Raw genomic sequence first — 15,827 nt, forward strand, 5'->3', positions numbered from 1 at the left:
ATCTAGGTTGTTTAATTTTTTGGTGTACAGTTCTTCATAGTATTTTCTTACAATATTTTGTATTTCTGTTGTTTCAGTTGTTATTTCTCCACTCTCGTTTCTAATTTTATTTATTTGAGTTCCCTCTCTCTTTTTTTTTTTTTTTGGTGAGTCTGGTTAAAGGTTCATCGATCTTGTTTACCTTTTCAAAGAACCAACTCCTGGTTTCATTGATCCTCTGTATTGTTTCTTTAGCCTCTATGTCATTTATTTCTGCTCCGATCTTTGTTATTTCCTTCATTCTACTAGCTCTGGGCTTTACTTGCTGTTCTTTTTCTAGTTGTTTATTTGAGCTTTTTCTAGCTTCTTGAGGTATGCCTGTAATGCTATAAACTTCCCTCTCAGGACTGCTTTTGCTGTGTCCCATAAATTTTGAGTTGATGTATGCTCATTATCGTTTGTTTCTAGGAATTTTTAAATTTCTTCTTTGATCTCAATGTTAACCCATTCATTGTTTAATAACATGCTATTTAGTTTCCAAGTGTTTGAATGTTTTTCAATTTTTCTATTATGGTTGATTTCTAGTTTAATGCCATTGTGATCAGAGAAAGTGCTTACTATGATTTCAATCTTCTTAAATTTGTTGAGCCCGCTTTTGTGCCCTAACATGTGGTCTATTCTAGAGAATGTATCATGAGCGCTTGAAAAGATTGTATATTCTGCTGTTTTAGGGGGAAAGGTTCTGAAGATATCTATTAAATTGAGTTGATCTAAGATGTCCTTTAAGTCTGCTGTTTCTTTGTTAATTTTCTTTCTTGAGGATCTATCTAATGATGTTAATGGGGTATTGAAATTCCCTACTATTATAGTTTTGTTGTTGATCTCGCCCTTTAAGTCCATCAAAGTGTGCTTTATATATTTAGGTGCTCCTATATTAGGTGTGTAGATATTTATAATGGTTGTATCTTCCTTTTGGATTGCTCCCTTTATCATTATGTAGTGACCTTCTTTATCTCTAACTATGGTCTTTGTTTTAAAGTCCATTTTGTCTGATATAAGTATTGCTACCCCAGCTTTTTGTTCATTTCCATTTGCATGAAATATTTTTTTCCATCCTTTTATCTTCAGTCTGTGTGCATCTTTTTATTTAAGGTGTGTCTCTTGTAGACAGCATATGTATGGGTCCTGTTTTGTTATCCATGCAGCTACCCTATGTCTCTTGATCGGATCATTTAATCCATTAACATTTAAGGTTATTACTGATATGTAATTGTTTATTGCCATTTTTTTTCTTTAAAACTGTATTTCTCTTTTGCTAAATTCTTTTTTTCCTTTGATCTATTTACAACAGGTCCCTTAGCATTTCTTGCAGCCTTGGTTTGGTTGTAGTGAATTTCTAGAGTTTTTTTTTTGTCTGTAAAGCTTTTTATTTCTCCTTCAATTTTATATAATAGCCTTGCTGGATAAAGTAGTCTTGGTTTTAAGTTCTTGTTCTGCATTACTTTGAATATTTCTTGCCATTCCCTTCTGGCCTCAAGTGTTTCTGTTGAGAAGTCAGAAGTCATCCTTATGGGGGCTCCTTTGTAGGTGATAGTCTTTTTTTCTCTAGCAGCTTTTAATATTTTCTCTTTATCATTTAGCTTTGGTATTTTAATTATGATGTGTCTTGGTATTGGTTTCTTGGATTTTCTCCTTAATGGAGTTCTCTGTGCTTCCTGAACATGTGAGATGTTTTCCTGCCTAATTGGGGGAAGTTTTCCGCTATAATATGTTTGAACAAAGTCTCTATCCCTTGTTCTTTCTCTTCTTCTTCAGGAACCCCTATGATGCGGATGTTATTTCTCTTCATGTTGTCACAGAACTCTCTTAGAGTTTCCTCAGACTTTTTGAGTCTCTTTTCTTTTTTCTGCTCTGCTTCCGTGCCTTTATTTATCGTGTCCTCTAACTCACTGATTCGATTCTCTGCTTCATCCATCCTGCTTTTAATTCCTTATATTGTATTCTTTATTTCAGATATTGTATTTGTCATTTCTGACTGATTCTTTTTTATTATTTCAATGTCCTTTTTATATTTGTTATCTCTTTATTTAGGTTTTTGAATGGCCATCTATGGTTGTTCTAATATCTTTGAGCTTCCTAACAATCGTTATTTTAAACTCTGCATCTGGTAATTTGGTTATATCTGATTCACTTAGGTCCTTTTCTGGGGATTTCTCTTGGTTTATTTGTGTTGTATTTCTCTGCCTCCGCATTTTCTCTTCTCGGGAGTGGCTGTGATCACGTGCTCGGGTGCACAAGGGTTGGTGGCCTTGGCCTTTGCCCCACCCCCGTGTGTGACATTATGCTTGGTCCTGAGGGCACTGGCGAGCACCTTTGCTAAGCTGCGGGTCTCCGCCTGTTTCCGAGCTTTCGCCCTACCCTTGCAGGAGGATTCCACTCAAGGAACAGCTGCTAGCCTTGGCTCTACTGCCGGGCAAGGCTGCGTGCCCAAGCTCAGCTTCGTAGCGGAACTCCGCCTCTTCTGGGCTTTTGGCTCCACCCCCGCGGGAGGAGCCGGCTACCAAGTCAGACTGCAAGCCTGAGTTGCATGGCGGGGCAGGGCTGTGCTCCTCTGCCCTTGCTCCGGGGCTGGTCTCCACCCTTTCCGGGGTTCCCGCCCTTCTCCTGGAGGCTGGATTACAGGCTGCCGGCAGCTGAGCTTGACCGCTTTTGCACGCCCTCTTCTCCCCAGCCGGGCAAGATTGAGCTCACACCTGAGCCCAGTGGTGGCCAGCCAGCTTCCGCCCCTGCCAGCAGAACCTCGCTTTTGTCTCCCACTGCCACCCGCTCTCCGGCGCGCCCTCAGCCGCGTGGGTGGGGGTGTTGCAGCTCGGACCCTAAGACTCACTACTGTAGACCCAAAAGCTCCCTCCTTCTATGCGACTCTGCTGTGAATGCCGTGGGAGAGCTTGTTTGGCTGCTCTCCTGCTTCCCTTTGCTGGTATTGCTGTTTCCGGGGGAAATATTCACTTCAGCTTTGGGGAGTGACTCATCCCAGGGGTTAGGATGGCTATCTCCCAAAATGTTTCTCCCTATGCCGCCTAGATTACACTCTCTTCCTGTTACTGTGGTCCTCTCCTCTCTCCCCCCATCCCCAGGAGCCCCAGGTGATTGTTTTTGAGAGAGATGTTCTGCGCGGTCCCTTTAAGAAGGATCCTGGGTCTGAGAAATCAGACTCTCTCACAAACAGTATCCTGACTTGTTTCCAGCTAAATACTGTCCTTACGCCTCTTCTGGGCTCTGGGGCTGCAGTCTGGGGCTTTGTTCCTGGGGCTCAGGACCCTTTCCCCTCTGCTAAACTCACTTCCCGCCATGCGAGTCTCTCCCTGCTGCCGTTTGCTCCTAGGAGCTGGGCAGCCCTCTCCGCGTTTCCGCGTTTCCACTTTTCCTATCAGTCTCGGTGTGGCTTCTTCAGTGTTCCTTGGTTGAAGAGTCCTCTTAGTTTAGTCCAAAGTTGGCTTTTCCAGATGATAGTTCATAAAATTAGTTTGTAATCCACTTTGGTTCTGGGAGGTAGATGCTGGTACGTCCGCCTACTCCAGCGCCATCTTGTCTCTATCGAAGCATAAGTTTGATGGATATAGTATTCATGCCTGATAATTTCTCTCTTTCAGTACTTTGAATGTTTGGGTTTACTCTGCTGGCTTGTAGAGTTTCTGCTGAGAAATCCGATGATAACCTAATGGGCCTTTCTTTTTATGTTATGTTCTTCTATTCTTTAGTTGCCTTGAGGATTCTTTCTTTGCCATTGATTTTTGACTATTTTATTATGATATGCCTTGATTTAGAGTTGTTTGAGTTGAGATAACTTGGCATTCTGTTTGCTTCTCAGATTTGAGGCTCTAACTCTTTCCATAAGCTTGGGAAATTCTCATTAATTATTTGTTTCAGTAGGCTCTCTATTCTCTCCTCCCCCCCCCTCTCTTCTCTCTGTAGTATCTCCAGTTGCCTGTCTTCAATGTCACTGATTCTCTCCTCCGTCCAGTTTCTTCTATTAGCTAAACTTGCTACCTTAGTTTTCAATTCATGTATTGAATTCTTAATCTCTGTTTTTAAAGTTTCAATCTCCTTGGTGAGGTGTTTGTTTTGTTTGTTTGAGCTCATTAAGTTGCCTATTGGTGTTTTTTCACATCTCGTTGAGTATTTTCAGAACTTCACTTTCATTTAATGAATTCTCTATCATTTAACTCCAGGGTTTTCATGTGATCATATATTTTTTTTCTGGAGACTTTATTTTCTTTCTGAACTATGTCTCTGTCTTGTGTAACCATTGTATTTGATTTCTTTTTCCTTGATGACTTTGAGAGTGGCATTGTTAAAAACTTTAACAAAAAAACAAGTAAAAACATAAAATAAAAATTGTAAAAATACAATAAAAATGAAAAAAAATTTTAAATGGGAAGTAAAAAAACCCCAAAGATCAAAAGCTAAAAACAAACAAAGCACCCACAAAAGTAAGAATAAGAGTACAAAAATTAAAGAAAATGATATTCAAAGATGTAAAAGAGTAAAAAGAAGAAAAAAAGAATAAAGAAAGGAAAGAAAATATATTTCAGTTTTGAGAGGTTACTATTTTCTTCCAGTAGGTGTTATTGTAATGCAAGTTTTAGCTCCTTGAAATTCCTGGACTGTCCTTTGCTGAGATGTTGCTGTTGCAGTGAGGCTGCAGTAGTGTTGGTGGGTGAGGTGTGTTATGAGAGCTTTATGGCTTGGGCTTTAACAGTGGTGATCTCAGGCCTTCAGGCACTCTTCCCCATGTCTCAACAGATCAGGCGACCAGACACAAAGCACCACTATTCTTCAGGGGAGAGAGTGGCTGTGGACAGTTAGCTGTGGGGTCTGTCTCAACCACTCTCCATACCCACGAGGTGAGGAGGTGGGATCTGGGAGGGTGGGGGGACACACTTTGGTTTTCTTTGTCTCTGTGCCTAGTGTGGGCTGTGGGAAGACCATGCTGGGGCACTGGCCTTTACCCCTCTCTGCTTTGGTTTAGTATCTCCCCCTCTGCTCCCCAATTTTTTTGCTCTTTCTGGCAGAAGGAAGTCCATGCTCTCCGGGCTTTCCTCTCCATATCCCAGCAGATAAAACTCAGACAACATGAGCTTCCATTCCCCCATAGTCTGGCAAAGAAAAAGAAAGTCACTCTGGATTTGTCTCTTCTCTGGAGCCCACCACGAGTATGTTTTATCATCCACCCCACTTTTCAACCCATCCTACCTTTAGGCCATTCAGTGCATGGATCTTTCAGGCATGGCTGCAAGCCCAGTTGGGGTTTCTTTGCCGTGTTATAGTAGTTCAATTTGTTGACATTTCAAGGGGAGAGATCAGTAGTATCTCTCATGCTGCCATTACCCATTTTGCTAATGTTTAATTGGTAAAGATCAAATATAAACTGCAATTTCAAAATGTAGTTTTACAAATGTTTTAAGACATAATAGCACTCTATATTTTTGTGTTTATTATTTTTAAAAATTTATGTAGAACATATATCCAATTTATAATTATTTAATCTAGTAAATTATCATAAGGCAAACATATCATTGCACAACTTGGGAAGTAGAATACTACCAGAGAAACCAGAAGTCCCCTGGGTACCAGAGAAACCAGAAGTCCCCTGCCCATACCCTATCCTAAGTGCTACACCTTTTCTCTTCCCTGAAGACCTTTCTGTCTTCAACATTATAGCTAGTCTTGTCTTTTTTGAACTTTAGTTTAGAATTTTTCAATACCTTAGTATGAAAAAAGTTTGAAAAACAACCTAAAGCTGAATATTAGATTTATGACTGAGATTTCATTTTGTAATGTTCACAGTTTTAATCATGAATAGGTGTTAAATTTTGTCTAATTCTTTAATTGGCACTATCTTTAGACTGTTAACAGGGTGGATTATAGTCACTTATTTTTTATTATTAAAATCAAGCTTTTGCTTGACTTGTGGTGGCACAGTAGATAAAGTGTCGAATACTGAGGTTGCTGATTCAAAATCTTGGGCTTGCCTACTCAATGCACATGTGGGAGTTGATGCTTCTTGCTCCTTCCCCCTTCTTTCTCTCTCTCTATCTCTCCCCTCTCTAAAATGAATTTAAAAAATCTAAAAAAAAAAAAAAAAAAAAAAAGGCTTGCATTCCTAGGCTAAATACCACTTGGTGTTAGTGTACTTTTATTTTTTAATATATTGCTGGATTTAATTAACAAATATTTCATTGAGGACTTTTGCATTTATGTTTAGAAGGGATGTTAGTATGCAGTTTTCTTTTCTGGTGTTGTCTCGGTCAGGTTTTGGTATTAGGGTAGTGTTGGTCTCATAAGGGGAAGAATTCCTTTTTCTTCTGTTTTCTGGTAGAGTTTGTGTTATTTCTTCTCTAAATCTTAGATGGAATTTACTAGTTAAACAATCTAGGCTTGGTGATTCCTTTTTCAAAAGAAGTTTTTGACCAAGTAGTTGATTTCTTAAATATTTTTAGGACTATGTAGATTACTTACTTCATTTAGAGTGAGTTTGGTAATTTTGGTTTTTAAAGAACTGGTTCATTTTATCTAATTTTTAAAATTTATGAGCACTGAGATATTCATAGTATCTATTTATAATCCTATGAATGCATGTTGAATCTATAGTGATGTCTCCTCTTTCATACACAATTGGGAATTTGTTTTATTTATTTATTTATTTATTTATTTATTTATTTATTTATTTATTTATTATTTTTTCAGTCTTCTAAGATGACCATAAGTTTTTTCTTATTTTCAAAGAACTAGTTTTTGGTTTTGTTGATTTTTCCTCATTGTTTTCCTGCATTCAATTTTCTTGATTTCTACTCTAACCTTTATTATTTCCTTTTTTATTCTTGCTTTTGGTTTGTTTTGCTCTTCCTTTTTAGTTTATTAGATAGAAGATTAGATTATCTGTTTAAGATTTTTCTTTTTTCCTAATTTAAGCATTTAATGTCTAGAGATTTTCCCAGTTTTTCTTTCTGTTATTGACTTTTAATTTAATTCCTTTATGGTCAAAGAATATATATGGTATGATTTCAGTTTTCTTACATTTGTTAAAATTTATTTTATGATCCAGGATATGGTCTATCTTGGTGAATGTTCTATGTGCCCTTGAAAAGAATACCTAGTCAGCTGTTTTGGGGTGGAGTAGTCTAGAAATAGCAATTAGATACAGTTGACTAATGGTTTTCTTCAGTCAGCAATGGTGATTCTTTAAACCAGCATTTCCATAATCTGAATAATTTTCTCAATAACTGCATCACAAGTGTGAAATTCCAGTTGTAACTGAGGATTTATGTATTTCTCCTTTCAGTCCTGCTACTTTTTTCTTCATGTTTGAAGCTCTGTTTTTAGGTGCATATGTATTTAGAAATATATATTCTTGATGAAATGATCATTGTATCATTATAGAATGTTCTTTATGCCTGGTCACTTTTCTTTAGCTCTGAAATCTACTTAGCCTATTAGTAATATAGCCACTAAGGTTTTTCTCCTTTTTGAAAGTGTGTTCATGATATCTTGTTCTACCCTTTTACTTTAAATTTAACCTATATCATCATATTTGAAGTTTCTTGGAGACAGTAGTTGTGGCATTAAAAATGTTTATTTTGACAATATTGACCCTGGCTGGTTGGTTCAGTGGCAGAGTGTTGACCTGGTGTATGGATGTCCTGGGTTCCATTCCCAGTCAGGGCACACAGGAGAAGTGACCATTTGCTCCTCCACACCTCCCCCTATCCCATCTCTCTTTCTATCTCTCTCTTCTCCTCCCACAGCCATACCTCAGTTGGAGCAAGTTGGCCCTGGATGCTGAGTATGGCTCCCTGGCCTCGTCTCAGGCATTAAAATAGCTTGGTTGCTGAGCAAGGAGCAGTGACCCCAGATGGACAGAACATTGCCCATTAGGGGGCTTGCCAGGTGGATCCCAGTTAGGGTACATGTGGTAGCCTGCTATTCTGCCTCTCTGCTTCTCATTTAAGAAAAAAAAAAATTTTTTTTTAGTTCTGACTATCTCTATCTTTTAATTGGTAGATTGAGACAATTTAAATCTAATGTAATTATTTATATGTTGACATTTAGGTCTGTAATTTTAATATTTGTTTTCTGTTTGTGAGTATATATATATTTCTGTTTTTAGCCTTGTAAAATCCTGAGCAGAAAGCCAAGAGAATCCTAGCTAGGTGTCTGACTTTTAGAACTGTGAGATAACAAATTTGTATGGTTTGAAGCTGCTAATTTGTGGTAGTTTGTTATGCAGCAACATAAAAATAATGCAGGTCTCTTCCCACAAGGCATCAGTGCTAGCCTATGTGACCAGTAGAATATCGAGGAAATGACAGAGTGTGACTTTGAAGATGACCTCACACAGGCATCATATCAGCCCTGTGAAGAGGCCGGCATGGAAAAGACCTAAAACTCTTCTTTGAACAGTCAGCATCATCTTCCAGTCATATGAGGGAACCACCTTGCAAGTGGACCTGCCAGCTCCAAACAAGTTTTTAGGAGTCTGTAGCTCTTACTGACCTCTGATCGCAAACTCATTAGAGACCCTTGGCCAGAACCCCCTAGCCAAGCAACCCCTGAATTCATGACTACAGAAACAATAAAAAATAATAAGTGATTATTGGTTAAAAAATATTTTTTTAATTTACTACTGATTTTAGCAAGGCAGGAAGGGAGATAAAGAGAGAGAGAGAGAAACAGGAACATAGATCTGTTCCTGTATGTGCCCTGACCAGGGATCAAGCTGGCAACCTCTGCACTTTGGGACGACAGTCTAATTAACAGAAGTATCTGGCCAGGGCATGATTATTGTTTAATCTACTGATTTTGGGGTACTTTTTTGCAACATTAAAATATATGAGCCTATTGTGTGTGAGGCATTATATTGTATGTTAGAAATATAGCAATGAGTAAAGCCAAGTACTTGCCAAATTTATATTCTACTTTAGGGAGGAGGTAGAAACTATGTAAATGGATAAATATGTACTTTTCCAGGTAATGTGTACTGAGAGAAAAATAAATCAGGGTAAGAAGGTTGAAAAGTAATGGGGAGGTTTTTATTAGATGGCCATGGAACCCCTTTTATAAGTAGAAATTTGAACAGTGACTTGAAATGGAGGCATCAAGACACACAGATATTTTGGGGAAGAACATTTTAGCAAAGGGAGTTTCCAGTGGAAAGACCATGTGTGAGGACACTCAGTGAGTATGAAGAATTACCAAAGGCATGAAGAATTTAGTGTATAATTTTAATTGGTACCCTTCTAGAATGTTTGAGGTGAGAATTGTCATATGAAATACTGGATTCCCTGTTAAATTTGAATTCAGATATACAATTTTTTAAAAGTATAAGCATGTTCCAAATATTGCATAGGAAATATTTACTAAATTATTAGTTGTTTATCTGAAGTTAAAATTTAACTAGGAGTCTTGAATTTTTTTAATATAAAAAATTTTTTTTTTAGAATTTATTTATTCACTTTAGAGAGAAAAGAGAGTGAATAAGAGAGAGAGTGAGTAGAGGGGAGGAGCAGAAAGCATCAACTCCCATATGTGCCTTGACCAGGCAAGCCCAGGGTTTTGAACCAGCCACCTCAGGGTTCCAGGTTGGCACTTTATCCACTGCACCACCACAGGTCAGGCAGTAGTCCTGAATTTTTATTTGTCATATCTGGCAATCCCATTTGGAGCAAAGGAAAATCTTAAGACAAGCAGTTATAATGCTTACAATAATAAAAAACATGTCTTTTGGAGGAATGATGGAGGAATTCATATGTATATTCTGAAACAGAGAAGGCTCAGAGGATACTCCCATCCTACCCCCAAATTAAGGGAGTACAGTAGAATAGAAAATTTACAGAATGGTGTGGTGGTGGTTGTATAGCTAACTATAATACCTTCTGGAAAGCTTCCTTCAGATGTTGACAAGCACTGTAAACTAAAATCCACTGAATATATGATGTCTTTGGACAAACATCCTCATAGATAGAAGAAAGGGGTAGTACTGGATAATAACTGCAATTTCTTTTGGTTCCAACACTTTGTGATTCAATGAAGGGTTAGGAATTGTTCACTAACTTGTTCTGTCTCCAGAGAATAGAGTAAGTGTTGATGAGTCTTGCAGTGAGAGAATTGATTAAATGCATGGGAGAACTTAACTGAAGCGTGATTAAACACTGGAATGGCTTTGCATGGGATGCTGTAGAGTCTTACTCCCTCGTGATCTTTGAAAAGAGTCAGCAGCTGCTGTGGGTAAATAGACTCACAGGGTGCCATCCTGGAATGGGAGGATCAAACCAGGTGCCCTTTGGAGGGGCCAGATCCTGAGAATGACTCCTTTTAAGTCTGGAGAAGTGGGGGAAAATGGCCCTTTACTCCTGTTAGGAGCTGGTACCAGTTCTTTTAGTCTATTATTATGTTGCTATAGCCCAAAAACAGGCTTTAAAGGTGTCTTCTTTCTACCTGAATTGGAATTACCTAGAATGACTGCTAAAAACACAATTTCCTGGCCCTACCCTAGACCTACTGAATGTGGAAAAAGGGCCCTCAAATTTGAATTTTAATTAGTTCACCAAGTAGTTGGTGTGTCTAACATAGTTTGGGAACCCTGGTCATTGAGAGATGAGAAGCTTTCCTTCTCTGCTTTGGAAGGGAACTTTAATGACCTGCAAGGTCTTCTATGGGGTGGCTGAGAAACCCCTGTGTGAGCTAATTTCCTGGAGGGAGATGCGTATGTTAAGAATGGAACCAGAGAAAGATGCTGAAGGAGTTAAGGAGGATTTTGGTCAGGAAGTTTTGGGCTGAGTGGAGGAGTAGATGAGAGGGAAAGAAACTGGAGTGTACTGAATTCTAACTTTTTCCAAAACTCCCATTATAATAAAAACTATGTCTCCTGAGACCTTTTCTGTTTCTCTTTGTTTTATCCTTTTAAAGTTTTCTACCAATTTTTAAAAAGTTGAATGGTACCTTTATTAAGTCAAAAAGAAGAATTTTTTTCTATTCTGCAGTCAAGGTAGATTGGGGATCCAGAATATCCCAAGAGGCTATGGGGCAGACAGCCATCCCTTCTTAAAGTTTCTGGGAAGGACTGGTGGGGGTGGTGAAAACACAACAGAGGAAGAGCGCGAAATCAGCGAGGAGGCAATCCAGAGCAATTTCATATTAGAAAAAGAATCCACAGGTACCCAGCATCCCTGCTTTACTGAATTTCAAGGCTTGGGAAAAGCCTTGATGAGGAAGAACTTTGAAGAAAGGACTAATAGGTAGACCATTCCAGATATGCCCTTCAAAGTCACTGGAGAGTCCGCTGGAGCCGGCCCCCGCAGCCAACTGTGAAGGATATACCTCTGCTCCGAGTCCTCTGGAATTCTCTCTGGCCTTCGGCCAAACTCTGAGTGGTTTTTCTTTGCCATCCATCATCGTTAACATGTATCTCTGTTTCAAGTTCAGCTCCCTTCAGATGGCCTCCTGCTGGTGGCTGACCCTGTCATTACCAAGGTGTCTAGCTTCTAACACCTCTTACTTTCCCCAACTGTTTTGTCTCCTTTCTAGGTTGGTGCAGGACAGGTAATGGGCTTCCCTGGACTTTGTCTCCTCTGCCTCAGACACAGAACCCTGACCCTGTCCATGTGTGGCATTCAACTTGTGGCCCGAGGGCTAGCCCGTGTCTTGCAGATGGTGAGCTCTGAAACATGTCAGTGTTCACTGTTTAGTCATCTCAACAAGCCATTTCAACCCAAATGGATGAACTTATCTCTTAGCCCAGGTCCATGAAACGTGCCCAGACTGAGCTGCAGCTAGTCTTCGCTTATGGTGATTCCCAACTGATTTTAAGTTTCTTCTAGTAGATTTATACAATATAAAAAATTCTCGTGTCACAGCAGCTTGGTTTGATTTGGGTTATTTGACTACAAAAGCCCAGAGGCCAAGCAATTATTTAGAAATATTAGGAATCAGCAGCACAAATGAAATTGAGTTTTTGAGGAAAGTTAAAGATTTCTCATTTAGGGAGGGAGTTCACAAAGACCCCATTAGCCAACCCTCACCAGTAATTATAATGTCTTTCTCAGGCAAGAGGCAGGCTAATTGCCTGCCATCCGTTCCAGAAGGCCTAGAGACACTTTAAAACCTACCACCCATTGAAAAATATCTTTGAAGAATTTCCTGCTGGTTCTAAAGTCTTTCTACTAACTAAATGTTCAAACTGAGATCAATATATGAAAATATGAAAAAAGTACATTAGTGTAATCTACCCTCCATATATCAGTTTTGTAGGTTGACTTATCAATGACCTCTATAGGATCTCTTTCCCCTCCCTAGTACAGTATCCAGTCTAGGGTCAAATATTAAATTTTCTTGTCATATCTTTTTTTGTGTGTGTGTGACAGAGACAGAGAGAGACAGAAAGGAGGACAGACTGGGACAGACAGACAAGAAGGGAGAGAGATGAAATGTATTAAGTCTTTGTTGTGGCACCTTAGTTGTTCATTGATTGCTTTCTCCTAGGTGCCTTAACTGGGGGACTACAGCAGACTGAATGACCCCTTGCTTAAGCCACTGACCTTGGGCTCAAGCCAGTGACCTTGGGTTTCAAGCCAGTGACCTTTGGGCTCAAGCCAGCAAACATGGGGTCATGTCTGATCCCATGCTCAAGCTAGCAACCTTGCACTCAAGCTGGTGAGCCCATGCTTGAGCGGATGAGCCCGTGCTCCAGCCAGTGACCTTGGTTTCAAACCTGACTCCTCTGCGTCTGAGGCCGATATTCTATCCACTGCACCACCACCTGGTCAGGCTTGTCATATCTTTATAGATTCCTTTAATCTTTTTTTTATAACATTGATCTCTCATCCTCCCCCACATATACACCTTTTTAAAAAAAAGTTCATGAATTTGTGTTATCTTTGTGCAGAGGGGCAATGTTAATTTCCTCTTTATCATTTCTATTTTAGTATATGTGTTGCTGAAATGAGCACCACAGGTCATTCTGTTCTAATAGCATGTTTCCATTGTGTTTAGTCTGGTGTTTCCTCATGGTCAGATTGAGGTTATGCAACCTCAGCCCAAATACTGCCCAGGTAATAGTGCTCTACCCAGTTTTCACATCTGGAGCCACACATTGTCACTGAACAGATGTCCTGCATAGATAAGGTAAATTTCTTTTCTTTTTTTTAAAGTGAAGGGAAGGGAGATAGAGTGACAGATTCCTGCATGTGCCCTGACTGGGATCCCTGTCTGGGGCCAATGCTCAGATCAACTGAGCTATCCTTAGCATCCGAGGCCAATGCTTATACCAACTGAGCTACTTTTAGTGCCCAGGGCTGATGCTCAAACCAACTGAGCCACTGGCTGTGATAGGCGAAGAGAGAGAGAAAAGGTAGAGAGGAAGGGGGAGAGAAACAGATGGTTGCTTCTTATGTGTGTACTGACTGGAGATTGAACTTGAGACTTCTGCACACCAGGCCAACACTCTATCCACTGAGCGAAACAGCCAGGGCCAAATTTAATTTTGATCATCCAGTCAAGATGCCATACAATTTCTCCATTGTGTCATCACTGTTTTTTCCCCCTTGCCACTAATAAGCAATATTTGGTAGTCACTTTAAGACTCTGCAACCAGTAATCCAAACAGCAACAATTGTAAGGGTGCTTTTTCTGTGCCACACACTGCAGGTTACTGATGTGGCCTCTCTTCATCCCAGAGAGGCTCCTTACATTTCTCATGACCACAGCCTGTCTTCTATTGGCTCAAAGCCCTCTCCTGGGCATGCCATATCAGGAGTGGGATCAGATTTACTTGTTAGTCCTGTGATAGGAAGCTGCAGATGGAACTGGAGGAAAGAAAAAGAGAAAAGAGGAAACGTTAACAAAGGGGGTGCCATCAATAGTGGGAAGTGACCTCTGGAAGCCTGGCTCATTTCCAGAACAGGGAGAAGGAAGCTGGAGTGGCTGGGTCATTAGGGAAGGTGCAGCCACTGAGTCACACTAGCGAAGTGTGGTGTGAAACTGAGCCCCTGGCCTCTGACATATGGTGGGGTCAGTAGTTGGGCCATTGTCTTTGTAGAGTTCCCAGCATGCAGCCGCACCGTGGAATGTACGAGGGAGGATGCTCCCTAAAGAGGGACCAGCAGCAGCCAAGACTCCTGAAAAGACCAAAAAATCCAGCAGCCTCATGACAAAGAACAGGTCTCAAGTTTAATTGCTTCAAAACTCCAGAGGAGCCATTTGAGCTTCTGTCCAGACCCCCACCTTGCACAGCCATTCCAGGACCAAGTGGATGCCAAGGTGCCTGACAGCTGAGAAACACAAAACTGTCCCGCCATTCACTCAGAACTGCTTCCCCAGACCCAAGGAGCCAGGTTTTCATCCAGCTCTTCTGCAAAAAACCCCCCAAAATAAATAAAAGTATCTTAGGCTTGAGAGAGGCCCCTTTGATTGGCAGGTCCCTGAAGAAGAGCCACCAAGAAGTACTGTGATGATTCTCTACCAATTTGGAAGGTGTCCTGGAAGATGACAATGTGGAGATATTTTTCGTCCATCCATGTCCATCCATCCATCCATCCATCCATCCCTATCCATTCTTTCAACCAATGACTGTTGCTGGAATATCTACTATGTATGTAGAGACCCAGGATGCTGAGCTGGAGATGGAGAGGGGAGAAAACTTTATAAATTTCTAAAAAAAGAAATAGTTCTGTCCTGACTGGGTGAATAGAGAAAATCTTTAATTTTTCCTATTATTATAAAAATATATAACTTCTAATATTGTTTATAAATACAGAATCTAGAATCTACTGAAAGAAAAGAACTTTCTCTTCACTAGGGAAAGAAACATAACTAATTATTAATTAGAATCAGCTATTAAATTGACGAGGGGTGGGGCTGCTAAAAGGTGGTATTTCATTTTGACATTGGGTTTTATAGCTGGGAAACAACACAGACCCTACAGTGATTCAGCACTTTTCTATGCCCTCTGTCTTGAGCTTATAGAAAATAGGTCAAGTAAGCTGGAAGCTGCCCAGCGGGAAGAGGCTTGAAAGAAGCTCAGATCCGGCCTGTCTGGCGAGCAGGTGGGGATGTGGGAAGCAGGCTCCAGGACAAGGGCTCCTCAGGCTTGGTGCTAAGGATGGCCAGGTGCCTCAGCTGCCCTGTGCCAGGAGATTACTGGGGAGTGGAAGAAGCAGGGCTGTTTCGGAGCCAATGCAGGGACTCCAGGGAACAGTTGAAATTTCTGCTGTTTAAGGAATTAAGTAGTTGGAAGCTCACTCACCTATTGAAAATGCTCCCCGGGATTAAACCAAAATGCTGGGCAGGGTGTTTTTCCAGTACAGAGACATTCCGGAGCCAGATGGTACACTGCTGGGAGATGCGTCTGAGAAGCCCTGCTTAGGAGCTATTGCTGCAGGATGGGAGTGTGGTGTCTGGCAGCCCGATGTCCCCATGGGGACTTGGCCAAACATTGGGAACAAAGCTGCTTCTTCTAGTCAGGCCCCAGGGTTGGGGCAAGATATCATGCTTTTAGTAAATCTTTGACATGTTGGTGAGGGTATCTGCTTCTGACTGCTCCTGGCCTCTCTGTTCCCAGCCACAACCACTGACAAGCCTTTCCCTGAGGTAGTTTTGATTATTGGCTGACCCAAACCACTGGTGATATTTCCAGCCAGGCTGATACCCCTCATGATATCAAGAGAATGAAGCACCCCTGAGGCCTTGTCTCCTATGTGGGAAACCCACCATCCCTCCTTCTTACCAGTCTAGGACATAGCCAAGAACCGCAAAGTAAGAAAAACCAACAAAACATCTGAGAATTCAGAGTT

General features: G+C 40.6%; 1 pseudogene; it reads right to left on the reverse strand.

Moving 5' to 3' along the window:
- Positions 1-12,885: 12,885 nt before the first annotated feature.
- On the reverse strand, positions 12,886-12,986 carry LOC136379236 (U6 spliceosomal RNA; annotated as a pseudogene).
- Between the last annotated feature and the right edge of the window lie 2,841 nt (positions 12,987-15,827).

The sequence above is a fragment of the Saccopteryx leptura genome, chromosome 7, assembly GCF_036850995.1.
Source record: "Saccopteryx leptura isolate mSacLep1 chromosome 7, mSacLep1_pri_phased_curated, whole genome shotgun sequence".
NCBI lineage: Eukaryota > Metazoa > Chordata > Mammalia > Chiroptera > Emballonuridae > Saccopteryx > Saccopteryx leptura.